Below are 16,365 nucleotides of genomic sequence, written 5' to 3' on the forward strand. Positions count from 1 at the left end.
AGTTTTAGCACTGAAGGGCCCACATCCTAGGAAAACCCTCAGTCCTGGGCCACCTGAAACAGCTGGTCACCTACTCTTGCCCCCCTTTGAAACCAAAGCAACTGTGACCGTCCAATATGCCATCTTAAGGGAAAAGGTTATAACAACTTTTCCTATAACATTATGCTAATGATTGTACTTAGTACATTTTTATACTTTTATGACCTTTTACTGATTGACTGGAAATGTGTTATCCTTTATTAGAAAAAAAATAAACATTGTTTTCCATAATTGCATGCAGTTCTGAGTACCCTCTCATCCATCCATCCTTTGCATTCATTCATTTATTCAGTAGTCTGTCCATCCATTTATCTACCCAATAAACTTCTGTTAAGCCCATACTGGATGCCTGGCGAGGTGCTACAGGTTGTGAGGAATTCAGTTCCTATCTTAAAAGAAGCTCATACCTTGTCAGACAGAGTATCAGAAACCAGTTTGATCCAACATGAGAGTGTGACACAAACCAAAATGGCTATAGGAATTAAAAACAGCAGCACATAGAGTCTGAAACTCTAACCTGGCTACTCTCCTCTTTCTGGAAGGCTGACACCAACCTCAAACCCAGATTGATTCAGGTGCCTCTTTTCACTCATTCAGAAAAGATCAAGTGGGTGCCTGCTATAACAGCACTGTGTTAGGCAGCAAGGATAAAACAGGAAAGAAAACAGGCCCATCGCCTGCGCTCAAGGGATTTAGAAGAAGGGAAGACAGCCAATAATCAAAGAAATCAATAAATGAGACAGTTGAACTCTATGAAAGAAAGAATAATGGAAAAGAGGAGAGGGTTGTTCCCAGAGTGGTCAGAAAAGGCCTTTCCATGGAGGAGAGGAGATTTTAACCACAATAATAATACAGCAGGGAAGGGCCATTCCACATGGAGAGAATTAACTATGAAAGTCCTGAAAAGGAAGAGTTTGGTATATAGAAGGAGGAGAAAAAAGAAAAGAAAGGTCAGGATGACTAGAACCCAAATAAAAAAGAGTTAAGTCCCCCCATGATAACATGAATAGTAACAACCATACTAGCTCACTCTATGGTCAACACTAGACTAAGTGCATGTCATCATGTAAACCTCACAGCAGCCCTCCAAGGTAGGTAATTTTATGCTCTGCTAGTTAGCTTCTGCAACATACCAAACCACCATCACCCCAAAATTTAGTGGACCAATACAATTACGCACTCAAGATTCTCTGTGCAATTTGAGGTGTAATGCCTAGGATATCCCATCCTCAAGAATGACAACCGACATTGCCATATGGCAGTGATGTTCTGGGAGTGAGAACAGAATCTACAAAGCCTCTTGAGACCTAGGCTCAGAACTCACATATCATCAATGCCACTACATTCTATCAAAGCAAATCACAAGGCCAGCCCAGTTTCAAGGAGGTGGGGAAATACATCCCACCTTTAATGGGAGTATCTACAGAGAAATTTGAGGCCATTTACAAACCACCACATCCCATTACAAAGGGAGAAACTGAGGCAAAGACCAGTCACATAAATATGGCACACACAATTAACAACTGGAGAGGCAGCATTCAAGAGTCTGAAACCAGAGCCTATACTCTTAGCCACAAAGCTACACAACTGCAATATGGGGCTGAAGGGGCATGTAGGAACCAAATGACAGAGGGTCTTGTCTTCTCCACATTCTCCTGAGAGGCAAAGTAGTTAGAATTCAGTGAGTTGGAATTCCACCCCAGCTCTGTCACAGACTGGCAATGTGATCCAGGGAAAGACCACACCATGTTCAGCTGGGTTGCACACCCAGACAAAAGCTTAAGAAAATACTAACAGCTAAGATGAACTGGAACTCATGCCTGCACAGCCCTAAAATATCTTCCTATAAGCTGATCACCTAGCCAGAACTTTCTACTCTGCCCTGAGAGCTCCAGGAGAAATCAATCACACAGGAGCAAATTCTCCCAGGCAATCAGAGAACAGACAGCCCCTCCCCACACCTCCAACCCAGGCAAGATTTCACTGATAAAGAAGGTGGGGATTGTGAGCTGGGGCAAGCAGACCTTTTGCGAGCATTATAAAAGGAGTCCTGCCCATCCAAACTTTAGGACGCCCACAGTGAGGATCTGGGCGTTGTCAGACAAGAGCTGAGACCTGGAGCCTTTTCTTCAAAGGCGTTCTGGTGCCACCTAGCATCAGTGGAGGAGCTGCTGCTGCTGAGGACTCTTCCTACAGCTAGAGCAGGGAAAACAAGATGGAAGGGGAACTGAGCCAGGAGTCAGGAACCCAGATTTCAAGTCTGCTCCACCAGTGGTGTCCACTGTGACTCTGGACAAAACCCTTCACCAGGTTTCGACTTCAAACTGAGGTTCTCGTGGCTTCCCCAAACACTCAAGGTAGAAACTGGACTTGTTCCAACATTCTGTGGTTCTAAGAGCTATTTGGGGGAGGTTACACTGCAGGAATGTCCCTGTGCAACCAAAGCCTTTTGTTTACTATTTGTGCAGTTGTCTGATTCGCTATCGTGCATGCACATGGTGGAAAATCCCATGAGGAAGGAACTCTGCAATCTTGTTCTCTGCTGTGTTCCAAGTGCTCAGTACATGGCAGTACTCAACACTGTTGTTTCTGGCTGTTGAAGCAGCTCATTGATGGGGGCTGATCTCAGAGGGAGTATAGCAGGCAGGAGGACAGCAACGCTATTTGGGAAGATGAACCTCCTAAGCCTTTGTGAGCCCCGTGGTGGTGTTTCTCAGATCAGTAGGTAGTAAGGAACTACAAATATGTAAAGCAGGGCCAGGGCAGCCACCATCTCCAGCTGTCAGGGGAATGCCAGGGCTAGGACATCTCTCTCCCTTACACAGGCTGTAGACTCACTCCAGGTGCTGAGGTGTCTAAGGAGTGGGGAAGAACAGCTTTAGTTTCCTATCATCTCCATCAATACCCCCATCTCCCCAGCCACTTACTCTTTAAATAAAGCCCAAGTTGAGCCTCCAGTACCCTCCTTCCATGCAAATCACTGCCCCTAAGCCCCTCCTCTGTCAATATTTAAACTACCACCATCTGTGCCCTGACTCTCAGTCTGTCTACAAGAAAGTCCAGCCCTTCACAGGTCAGACCTGGGGAAAGACAAGCCCAGGCACCTCAGGAACCAATACCACCTGGGAGGCAACAGTATCCTTAGCGCCAGTTCAGCAAAGGCAGGCTGGCTGACAAGACACTTAATTTTTAGGAAAAATGTTCTTTCCCCTCAGTGTCATGAGCTTTTCCTACTCCAGCTAGTCTATATCCCACAAGATGAGGTGAAAGATATCCCCACAGATGCAGATGACAAAACCCAGATAACAGGTAAATGGATGGAACCAAGGTTACCGAGTAATTTAGAATTAGAGCTGAGACCAGAATTGGGGTTATCCTAACCACTCGGTGAGGGCTCTTCCACCATCTCATCAGCCAGAGATTAACTGGCAGTCCTTTCCAGGGCTGCTTGGACATTTAAATATCAGAATATTAATCCAAAGGAGTAAAATTTCAAAATATCAAGCTACATGGCAGGTGGTGAGTCAGGGTAGATTTGACCATAGAATCCTTCCAGAACTCCTCATATCACCCTGTCTGCCAAAGGGCAGCCTAAGTTTGAAGAGTGAAGTTATACCAGTTAAGTCACCTCTCAGAACTCTCTTCTCCCATCTGCAGGGGCAGAAGTGAATTCTGAAACCCCACCAACTGCTGCTTCTGAGCCTCCAATCCTACCTTCAAAACAACCCACCTTTTTCTGGAAAGAAGAGAAAGAAAGGAAGAGGAAGAAAGGGAAGAGGAAGGGAAGAAAGGGAAGAACAAGGGAGGGAGGAAGGGAAAAGATTTATAAGCTTTTACAAAAAGAACTGTTAGAAAAGAAGCATCCATTTGCTTTCCCCACTTATAACAGACTGGTATGTTGGGCAGTGAAAGTGGTCTTTCAAGAAGGGGTACAAGACCTCAGGGCAGCTTAACGTTTGCTATGCTTCTAGCCAAGCACTCCTTTAAAGAACAAGGAACCAGAAAAGGAATAGAAGGCCCAGAGGGGGGATATGAACTTGCCGGAGACTGAGAATCACCCCTGTTACCCTCAGCTACCCCATGAGCTCATCCCAGGTGGCTGGAGGATAGTAATTTAGAAGGTCTGTTCCAGGTTGAAAATGAAACCTATAAGGTACCCTTTTACTGAATGGTCCCATTGGTGCCTCCCCAGTAGGACCTTATATCACTCTTCTGGCTCCATTAATCAATTGGCTCAGGATAATCAGAGGATGTCTTTCAGGCCATTGTCTTAATGAATATCATGACTAAATGTGAGACCTTGGTACTCATTTTAACAGCATTTTGGGGTACTGCATCACCAAGAATAAGTGGGCATGGGAGTTCAGGCAGAGTGGCAAACCAGAATGGTGCCAGGAGAAAGGGAGCATAGAAGGCCCTTTCTTTAGAAAGCCCTTGCTTCACCCCCTGGAAGTGATGGCCTACATATCAGGTGGCTCTTGGCACAGTAAGACAAACAGGGAATATACCTCATTTTTTTGTAAATGCTGATATGTTTTCCCATTTTGCTCCTCTATAAAATGAAACAAAGAAGCCAACCAATGTCTGATAACTTGCCCAAGTCAACAAATATGTGGCTGAAAGCAGAGGTTCAATTCCAAGATGCCCAACTTCAGGATCCAAAATATTAACCACTATACCACACTTTTTCTACAGTACAGTGAAAAGAGTCCTGATTAAATTTAGGGTTGGGAGATCCAGGCTCCCAAATCTATAAATTTCTTATTGTGAGACTTTTCTTCCCTTATCTTTTTCCATCTGTAAAATTAGGGGATTGGCCTGGAGACTTCTAAGGCCCCCAGATTCTTCTGAATTCATGATTCTCACCTGTAAGAACACATACTCAGCTTACTCTTAAATGCCCTTGAAGCTTTCACTCAACCTATCAATAAGAAATCTTTTTTCAAGTAGATGAGTTAGAAAACAGAATAATCAGCTCTTGTAAAGGATAATTAGAGCCACTAGCAAGTCAATTGAAGACCTGCTGACTGGCTAAGCATTAGCAAATCACAAATACAGCCTGGGGATGGAGAACAGGAAGAGTACGCAAGTGGTAAGGAAGAAATCTGAAGGATATTAAGGTAACTCCCAAAGGAAATAAGCAAAAGCTGTGTGTTCTACTTATGCCCCAACTCCTGACTCGGGTATACACTAGACCTCCATCTCTTGACCCTGACCTACCTTGCCAGGCTCAGAGCGCATATCCAAGGGAACCTAACTGCTTACCCTTATAAACACTTTGTATACTTTCCAACCTCTGTGGCTTTGTTTGAGCCATCTCCTCTACCTAAAATGCCTGCTCACAACTTGAATCTCAAAATCAGCCCCCTAAAGACCACTTCTTCCATAAAGCTATCCCTAGTCACTGAACCCCCAAAGCTCTCTGTCCATTTCTTAGTGAACTCATTACAGACACTTCTAGTTACTCAGGTCTTTTTTTTTGTTTTAAATCATCCTTGCTAGAATGACAGAACCTGAAGTGACAAGTCCTAACTGATTCATCCTAAGGCTAGAACCAAGCCTTGGCCAAAGATAATAGTGGACCAGCTCATAAGAATGTTCTTTCATCTACTCCTGACTACAAATCCAGGAGGCAGAGATAGGGAGAGACATTTCCTCTGCCTCTCCCCATACCAGGAGGTCTCTGCCTCAGCCTCCCACTTCTTCTCTTCACCAAAGGCGAAGACCAGAGGATGATCCAACGGTCAATGTTCCAGAAAAATCAGTGGTTCTTGAGGGCCTAATCTTAAAACAGCTTCAGACACATTCTGGGCTCTCATGTCTCTCTTCCATTTCCTCCTTCCGTGAGGTCAAACAGCACAACTAAGCTAAGAGTCACCTCATAGGGAGGACCAACCTCTCTTTTGCTCCTTTTTCCCCTCTTATACTTTGGGCCATTCGGCTCAGTTATAAAAAATTATTTTTGTTTCCATTCTGCTAATGTTTCTGGTAGTACTAGTCTGGGGAGAAGGAAGTAAACAATGAGAAAGTGGAAGCCCACCAAGGGGAGACAAAATGATTGTCCATATGGGTTGCAGAGATTCCTGTGTTCTATGTCTACAACGACACCAAAATACCATCAAAATTTCAATTGGTATTTTTATCCCCATTTTATAGATTAGCAAACTGAGACTCAGAAAAGTTAGGTAGCTTATTCAAAGATGCACCGTTTTTTACATAGACTCTATACCCAGTGTGGAGCCCAACATGGGGCCTGAACTCATGACCCCAAGATCAAGACTTGAGCTGAGATCAAGAATCAGATCCTTAACCAACTGAGCCACCCAGGCACCCCAAAAAAAATTACACTTTTAATAAAAGGCAGAAAAGGTGACCCAAACCTAGACCAGATTCCCAGCCCACTATAATTAACAATGGCATCCTGGTCTTTGGTAAACAGCACATCATGTAATTTTCCACAGTTCTGTCTCCCAGACCCCCTCAGTGTCTCAGTTTGTACCTCTAGCCACCTAAGCTTTCCACCCTCCTTCCCTCCCAGTTTTTCCATGGACATACCCTCTAAACACTGACACAGAGCCTGGGAGAAGGATTGGCACCCTGGAAGACATGATGACATTGGCCTAGCTCTAATTACAGCTCCAACAGCCTGTGCTGTGCATAGTAGACAAACCATACCAGAAGCACACTAATTTCTGCCCCAGCTGGCTCCCGCCATGGGAAGGCTTATGTTGCCATGTTATGTGGAATGGATGCACCCAGCCCTGCCTCTCTTCTTATTTTTAATTAGAAGTTCCATTAAAACCACTACAGCAATGAGGCACACACCAGGCAACATACTTCAGGACAATTAGCACACTCCTCAGGGGGCTAAAATGGCCTCAGCCTTGGTCTGGGCAACATAATTGCACCAAAACATGCAGCCTACCAGGAGGCTCCCATTTTAAGTGGAAAGAAACAATTAGTCACACAATCTATCAGGCAGTTAGATCTGTAGGAAATTATTCAATATACATAATTTAAAAGTTTGCCAGGTGTTGAGATATATGGAAATTACTTGCCTATGGCTTGGTACATCCATAAGCAAACCACTACCCACACCCACACCCACCCCATACTATTAATGCTCTGTGTCTTTGTGTGTAGATACCCACCGAGTAAAGAGACTAGTTCTAACTATGTATCTGGATGACTGTAGACAGTATTTCATTCCTAAAATGTGGGAAATAATCAGTGGGGCAGAAAGGTTATGGAACCCCCATCTACCTCACTGCCACTTTCTGAATCCCCAAGCCACTAATTAAAACCTACCCCTAAGATAGCTCCTGGCCAAGTCATCCTGGTGATTCTGAGAAGTAAATAAAAAGAGCAAATTAGAAGGCCAGAAAGACCTCTCTGAACACCAGGAAAGCTGCAGAAAACCACCCAAGGCTTCCTGGACTCTGTTTGAAGCCACACTCCCAGATTCCACATGCAGAAGCATCTTGTCTGCATTTGATCATCCTTCTCTAGCACTCATTGCTGAACCATTGTACCTTCCACAGACCAGCAGTGCTGCTATAATTAATATTCAACTGGCATTTCCACTGCGCACTCAAAGCCTGTTCTTTCAGTCTTTTCAAATCCAATTCAGACCAAAGTAATCTTTGCCCTTGTATTTTGGTTCAGGCAGCAGTGATTGTTAGGATGGCAGATTATGGTTTATTAGCATCTATTGAACAGCAAAGGACCTCAGCATGACAGCGGTCATCACTAGGTCTCTAAAACTAAACTAGGTCTCACAGACTAAAATTAACAAGCCACCAGGACACAAATACCAGGGCAGGAAGGAAGCCATTTCAGGAAGAATTATTATTTATAATTTTTCATGTAAGACTACAGATGGAGTAGGGGATTGTGAGGCTTCCAACAAAGGGGGTGGCCCAGCTAATAAGAGGCAGTCACTGTTTGACCACTAACTTTAAAGTCTCCACAATCATCCTTCAAGTGTCGTTATTTGTGGATCTAGAGCAACTGATACAGTGTAAGGAGGCCTCGATTCAAATCCTGGACTAATCCACTGCATCACCTTGTGCAAATTCTTTCCCTCTCACGAACTCAGTCCCTTACATTTCAAATGAGAGTTGAAAAAGGATCAGTGGTGTTTGAACTATCTCCCTTGGGTGGAAATGATCAAATTCCCTTCCCTACATTACCCAGAGCAGTTCTAATCCTACCTGTTTCACATGTCAGCCTTTTCCCTAAGATCTTGTTCTTAGAAAATTGTTAGGGGCACTTAGGTGACTCATTTGGTTAAGCATCCAACTCTTGATTTCAGCTCAGGTCATGATCTCAGGGTCATGAGATCAAGCCCTGGAGTCTGCTTAAAATTCTCTTCCCATCTCCTTCCTCCCCTCTGACTGCTCGTGCTTACTTTCTAAATTAATTAATTAATTTAAAATAAATAAATAAAACCTTTTTAAAAATAAAAAATAAATAATGTTTTTTAATCTGTAAAATACAAGTTTGAAGCCACTAGATGATCTCTAAAATCCTTCATAGCTATAAGGGTCTATGAAGTAGTAAGAACTGATATGGTACAAGGAACTCACCATGCTAATACAGAAGCAGCTGTGTATTTTAAGTGGCCAAAGAGATTTAAGCCATGGACAGAAGAAACAGTTTAACATGGAATCTCAGCAAAGCAGAGAAAGCACCCAGAGATAATACTAATGATTGTATGTACATAAACACAAAGCACAGGAGATCTGTCAGCTATGACTTTGAGGGGTATTCAGTCTTTTTTAATAACTAATATAGCTTAGCAACATTCTGTGGCAGATTTCTTGGGTAGATGGAAGGCCCCTGGGTTCAAGCTGGTAGGTCCAGATTAATTAGACTTTCTACCCCTTCTCTTGAATGGATATATTGCACCCTCATGCAAACTTTGAGCATGGTAAGATATAAGCTTCTTGAAAAAAATATTCTAAAGACAAATTCTGAAACCAAAAAAAAAAACCAAAAAACAAAAAACCCAACAACTCCTCTTTGGGTCTTCTAGATGAAATCAAATGACTAGTTAGTGAAAGCCTGGCAAACTCAAATAACCAATAATAGCAGACACAGTTAACTTTTGAAACATAAAAAGAAACCATCAGCTCCATTTCCAGTGAAACATGGTGGATTAACATTCACATTTTTTCTCTATTCTCTTCAAAAACCGCACTGGAATAGGAGTTAAGCAAGGAGAAAGATCTAAAACCTCAAGAAAAATAAGAGAGGGAAAGAAATAAATACAAAAGGGGAGTCAACAAAACTTAAGAAAATGGAAAATGAAGGAGTGGTAAATAAATTAGATACCAGCTTTCCTCTCAAGAAGGGTAGGAGGGGCAGAGATGTGGTCTGGTCAGTAATCAAACCCCTGGCAAGCAAACCACAAGCAGGAGAGAGGTCACTGGTGTGGAGGTCCTCCCTGACAATTAAGAGATTCAAGCACCACATTGAACACCACCGCCCCAGGGATCTGTACCAAGAAGATGAGCTCCCATGACATTTGGCTTTGAAAACCTATGGAGCTTAACTCTGGGAGAGTCAGAGAGCTATAGGAAACTGAGACTCCACTCTTAAAGGGCACACACACAATCTCACTTGCTCCAAGATCCAGCAGAGACAGCAGTTTGAAAATCCCTGGGCCATACGTGAAGGAGGTTTATTGACTAATTATAGGACATGTGCCAGAGGGCCAGGGATCTGTGGGAACTTTTCCTAGGAACAGAACCACTGGAAGATCCATTTTTCTTGCCCTCCTTCAGCCTAACTGGCCAATGCTGGTGGGCACCAGTTCTGACACTATCTACTTCTTGAGCACAAATCACTGTGTCTCAGTGTTCCCATGTAGACCACCCCCACCCAAAACACCTTCCCTAGGAAGGACCCCACCAAAGCAGCTCCCACCCTGAAGCACCCAGAAGACAGCCTTGGTCAGGACCACACACCTCCAAAGTGACACCTGACCCAAGAAGGGGGGAGCCAGCTCACTCACCAATACATCTGCAATAGCTACAGCATGACTCTCAGCCAGCCATCCCTACCCTTGTGCTTTCATTACTTATAGCCCAGTCATAACAGGAGGCCATACGCAGCTCACACAGGGGAGGTCCTGTTTCTGATGACCAAGCGGGATTGCATTTCTGGGCCCCACAGGACACTTTCTACATGAATCCACTATCTTCAAGACCAGGAGATATAGCTGACCTACCTAATACATAGAAACAAACACACAGAGTCAAATAAAGTGAGGAGACAGAGACTTTTCTAAATGAAAGAACAAGACAAAACCACATAAAAAGAATTAAATGAAATGGAGCTAAGGAATCTACTTGATAAACAGTTCAAAGTAATAGTAGTAAAGGTGCTCACTGAATTTGGGAGAAAAGTGGATAAACTCAATGAGAACTTCAACAAAGAGACAGAAAAAATGAAAAAGAACCAATCAGAGCTGAAGAATACAACAGCTAACATGAAAAATACACTAAAAGAAATCAATAGCAAATTAGAAGATGCAAAAGAATGAATCAGTGATCTGGAAGACACAGTAGTGGAAAATTTCCAAACTGAACTGCAAAAAGAAAAAACAATTTTAAAAAAATAAGTCTAGGTTAAGAGACCTCTGGGACAACATCAAGTGTACTAACATTCACATTATAGGGATTCCAGAAGAAGAGAGAAAAGGGGGCAGAGAATTTAGTTGAATATGAAAACCTCCTTTCTTGGGGAAGGAAACAGACACCCAGGTCCAGGAATCAAAGAGAGCCCCAAACAAGATGAACCCAAAGTTGTCCACACCAAGACACATAACAATTTAAATGTAAAAGTTTTAAGATAAATAATCTTAAAATCAGAGAAACACAACCAGTTATGTACAAGAGAACACCCTTAAGACTATCAGCTGATTTTTTAGCAAAAACCTGCAAGCCAAAAGTAAAATGATATATTCAAGTACTTAAAGGAAAAAAATCTACAACCCAGAAAAGTCTACCCAGCAAAGTTAACACTCAGAATTTAAAAGAAAGATTTTCCCAGACAAAAGTTGAAAAATTTGTCACCACTAAGCCAGCCTTACATAAAATGTTAAAGAAACTTCTTTAGGCAGAAAAGAAATGGCTATAACTAGAAAAAAATTACGAAAGATAAAATTTCACTGCTAAAAGCAAACATACACTAAAGGTATATGTAATCAATCAATTATAGAGCTACTATGAAGGCTAAAGGACAAAAAAAGTAGCAAAATTAACTGTATCTATAATAATTAGCAAAAGGAAACACAAAATGAAAGTATTAAAATGTGAAATACATAAAAAGATGGGGAGGAGTAAAAATATAGCCCTTTTAGAAAGTGTTCAAACTTAAGTGATCATCAACTTAAAATAGACTACTGTATACATAGAGTGCTATATAGGAACTTCATGGTAACCACAAACCAAAAATCTATATTAGATATATTAAAAATAAATAAAGAGAAAGGAATCCAAGGATAACACTGAAGAAAGTCTTCAAATCACAAGGGAAGAGAGCAAGAGAAGAAGAAAGGAACAGAATAACTACAAAAATAACCGGAAAGCAATTAACGAAATGGAAGTACATACCTATTAATAACTGCTTTAAATGTAAATGGACTAAATGCTCCAATCAAAAGACATATGGGTACCAAATGGATTAAAAAAAACAAAAAAGACTACCCATCTATATATATATCTATATCTATATCTATGATATAGATATAGATATATATACACACATACTGCCTACAAGAGATTTCAGACCTAAACATATATACAGACTGAAAGTAAAGGGATAGAAAAAGATAGTCCGTGCAAATGGAAGGAAAAAAAAAAGTTGAGGTAGCAATACTTAAATGAGACAAATAGACTAAAACAAAGACTATAACAAGACAAAGAAAGGCATTACAGAATGATAAAGGGATCGATCCAACAAGAGGCTATAACAAATATAAATATGTACGTACCCAAAAGAGGAACACCTAACTTTATAAAGCAATTATTAACAGACAAAGAGAGAAATTGACAGTAATACAATAATAGCTGGGGATTTTAATACCCCACTTATATCAATGAATAGATCATCTAGCAGTGGCTTCAAATGACCAATTAGAGCAAATGGACTAAGAGGTACATATAGAACATTCTATCCAGAAAGCAGAATATACATTCTTTTCAGGTATACATGGAACATTCTCCAGAATAGATCACATTAGGCCACAAAACAAGTCTCAACCAATTTAAATAGATTGAAATCATATCAAGCAACTTTTCCAACAATGATATGAAACCACGAATCAATTATAAGATAAAAATAGGGGGAAAAAACATGAAGGCAAAACAAGTTGCTACTAAACAAACAATGGGTCAAGGAAGAAATCAAAAAGAAATCAAAAAATACATGGAGATAAATGAAAATGGAAACACAGCATTCCAAAATCTTTAGGATATTGCAAAAGTAGTTCTAAAAGGGCAGTTTATAGCAAAACAGGACTTCAAGAAACAAGAAAAATCTCTACCAACCTAACCTTATACCTAAAGGAACTAGAAAAATAACAAACAAAGTTCAAAAATTAGTAGAGGGAAGGAAATAATAAAGATCACAGTAGAAATAAATGAAATCAAAACTATAAAAAAATAGAAAAGATCAATGAAACTAAGAGCTTGTCCTTTGTAAACATCAACAAAACTGATAAATCTTTAGCCAGACTCTAAGGGGGGGGGGGAGAAAGAGAGAGAAAGCAAGCACTCAAATAAATAAAATCATAAATTAAAGGGGAGAGAGGTGCTTGGGTGGTTCAGTTGGTGAAGAGTCTGACCCTTGATTTTGGCTCAGGTCATGATCTCAGGGTGGTGAGATCAAGCCCACCTCAGGCTCCATGCTGGGCATGGAGATTCTCTCCTTCTCCGTCTGCCCCTCCCCCCACTCACATGCAATGCTCACTCTCATGTGTGCTCAATAAATAGAATCTTTTGTAAAAAATTAAAGGAGAGAGGTTATGACCAACACCAGAGAAATATAAAGGATTATAAGAAACTACTACCAAAACTTATCAACAAATTAGTGACCTAGAAGAAATGGATAAATTCCTTGAAACATACAATCTTCCAAGACTAAACCAGGGAGAAATAGAAAATCTGAACAGACCAATTACTGTAATGAAATTGAATCAGTAATCAAAAAAAATCCCAATAAACAAAGTCCAGGACCAGATGGCTTCACAGGTAAATTCTACCAAACATTCAAAGAGATAATATTTATACCTTCTCAAACTATTCCCAAAAAATGAAAGAGAAACACTCCAAAATCATTTTGTGAGGCCAGCATTGCCCTGATCTTAAAACGAGATGAAGATACTAAAAAAAATAATAAATTTTAAAAAATTAAAAAAAAATTATAGGCTAATATCCCTGATGAACACAGATGAAAAAATCCCCAACAAAATGTTAGTAAGCCAAATTTAATAATACATTAAAAGGATCATTTACCATGATCAAGTGGGATTTATTGCAAATCAATTAACATGATATATCACGTTAACAAAATGAAGGGTAAAAATTAAATAATCATCATAATAGATGCAGAAAAAAGCCTTTGACAAAATTCAACATCCATTCCCGATAAAAATTCTCAACAAATTGGGTATACAGAGAATATACCTCAACATAATAAAGGCCATATATAAAAAAAACTTCCAGCTAACATCATACTCAAGAGTGAAAAGCTTAAAGTTTCTCCTTTAAGATCAGGAAGAAGGCAAGAATGCCCACTCCTACCACTACTATTCAATGTAATCCTAGAATCCTAGCCTCAGCAGTCAGACAAGAAAAAGAAAAGGCACCCCAATTGGTAAGGAAGAAGTAAAACTGTCACTATTTGCAGTTGACATGACACTATATAGAGAAACCTTAAAGACTCTACCAAAAACTATGAGAATTCAATAAAATTTCACGAAAAAAATATACAGAAATCACATTCTATACACTAATAATAAAGTAGCAAAAAGAGAAATTAAGAAAACAATCTCATTTACAATTGCATCAAAAAGAACAAAATGCCTAGGAATAAATTTAACCAAGGAGGTGATAGACCTACACTCTGATGAAAGAAATTGGGGAAGAGGACACAAATGAATGGAAAAGCATACCATGTTCATGGAGTAAAGGAATATTGTTAAAATATCCCTATACCCAAAGCAGTCTACAGATTCAGCACAATCCCTACCATATACCAATAGCATTTTGTACAGAACTAAAACTAATAATCCTTAAATTTATTTGGAACCACAAAAGACCCTGAAGAGAGCAATCTTGAGAAAGAAAAACAAAGCTGGGGGTATCATGCTCCCAGATTTCAAACTGTACTAACAAAGTTATAGTAATCAAAACACTATTGGTATGGGTACAAAAATAGACACATAGATGGAACAGAATAGACAGCCCAGAAAGTAACCCATGCTTATATGGTTAATTAATCCATGACAAAGGAGACAATAATATAAAATCTCTTAAATAAACAGTGTTGGGAAAACTGGACAGCTGCATGGCAGAACAATAAAACTGGATTGCTTTTTTACACCATAAACAAAAATAAACTCAAAGCGGGTTCAAGACCTAAATGTGAGACCTGAAACCATAAAACTTTTAGAAAAGAACATAGACAGTTGTTTTTTGTTTTTTTACATCAGCCATAGCAACATTTTTCTAGATCTATCTCCTAAGGCAAGGGGGAAAAAAGCAAAAAAAAAAGTAATAAAGCAAAAATAAACTATTGGGACTACACCAAAATAAAAAATTATTACACGGTGAAGGAAACCATAAACAAAACAAAAAAGGCAACCTACTAAATAGAAGATACTTGCAAATGACATATTTGATAAGGGGATGATATCCAAAACATATAAAAAAAACTTCTACAACTCAACAGCAAAACACAATCTGATAAAAAAAAAAATGGGCAAAGGTACTTGACGTTTTTCCAAAGAAAACATACAGATGACCAGATACATAGAAAGCTGTTTAATATCACTAATCATGAGGGAAATGCAAGTCAAAACTACAATGACATAACACCTTACACCTGAGAGTAAACACACACACACACACACACACACACACACACACACAAATGTTGGCAAGGGTGTGGAAATAAAGGAACCCTCATGCACTGTTGACGGGAATATAAATTGGTGCAGTCACTGTGGGAAAGGATATGGAGTTTTCTCAAAAAATTAAAAATAGAAATACTATATGATCCAGTAATTCCATTACTGAGTATTTACCCTAGGAAAACAAAAGCACTAATCAGGAAAGATGTTGGCAGCATTATTTACAATAGCCAAGATAGGGAACCAATCCAAATGTCCATCAATAGATGAATGGGTAAAGATGTGGAATATATATACAAGAGAATATTACTCATCTATAAAAAGGATGAGATTTTGCTATGTGTGACATGGATGGACCTAAAGGGTATTACGCTAAGTGCAGTAAGTCAGACTAAGAAAGACAAATACCATGATTTAACTTATATATGGAATCTAAAAAACAAAGCAAATGAATAAGCAAACATCAACATCATATCAAGACAGAAAGCAAACTGAAGGTTGCCAGAGAGGAGAGTGGGGGACTGGGTGGTACAGGCTTCCAGTTATGGAATGAATGAGTCACAGAAATCAAAGATATCAGCACAGAGAATATAGCCAATGGTATTGTAATAATGTTGTATGATAACAAATTGTAATTACACTTGTGGTGAGCATAGCATGATGTATAAACTTGAATCATTATGTTGTACATCTGAAACTAATGTAATTGTATGAACTCTACTCAAAAAGTAAGTAATAAAACAAAAACAAGTCCAAATTCAGACTCCAAATCTCAGTGCTCCCTAAGTGAGGCTGCTCACCTGCCTCCAAAGGACTGGGATGAGCGGATACAGCTTGCTGTTTCTTCTCCCTTTCTCCCTCCCTCTCTCCTTCAGAGACCTCATCTCCTTTCCAAGAAGACCTGGGACCAGTTGCGTTTGAGCAACACTTACTTCATCTTCAGCAGGAAAGCAACAGTGATCTGAAAAGCAGAGAAGCTGGGAACAGAATACCCCCTGGTTAACTCCCAGCATGAGGAGATTCTGGTCATCATCCTGCCAAAGATTTTACTAATTTTATGCCATTCATCTCCATTGCTCTGCTGAGAGGGGAGCAGGCAATACAATTTGATGCTTCTTCTCCTATTCTGCTGGCCAGCACTCTTCCACCCATTCATCAAATTCAATGTTTTGTCAGGTTTAATG

At 40.0% G+C, this 16,365-nt stretch overlaps 1 protein-coding gene across 17 annotated transcripts in view; it reads right to left on the bottom strand.

The window, feature by feature from the left end:
* The window catches only part of LOC117801567, a 127,648-nt gene that overhangs the window by 27,600 nt on the left and 83,683 nt on the right, over positions 1-16,365 (bottom strand). For 6 of the 17 annotated variants that reach the window (XR_004624231.1, XR_004624230.1, XR_004624233.1 and 3 more), the window contains one exon: positions 15,982-16,158. The exons of the other annotated variants lie outside the window; for them this stretch is intronic. The gene's annotated coding sequence lies outside the window, so the exon portion shown is untranslated. The remainder of the gene's footprint in view (positions 1-15,981; positions 16,159-16,365) is intronic. 17 annotated transcript variants of the gene reach the window in all.

This window comes from Ailuropoda melanoleuca, chromosome 3 (genome assembly GCF_002007445.2).
Source record: "Ailuropoda melanoleuca isolate Jingjing chromosome 3, ASM200744v2, whole genome shotgun sequence".
In the NCBI taxonomy this organism is placed as follows: domain Eukaryota; kingdom Metazoa; phylum Chordata; class Mammalia; order Carnivora; family Ursidae; genus Ailuropoda; species Ailuropoda melanoleuca.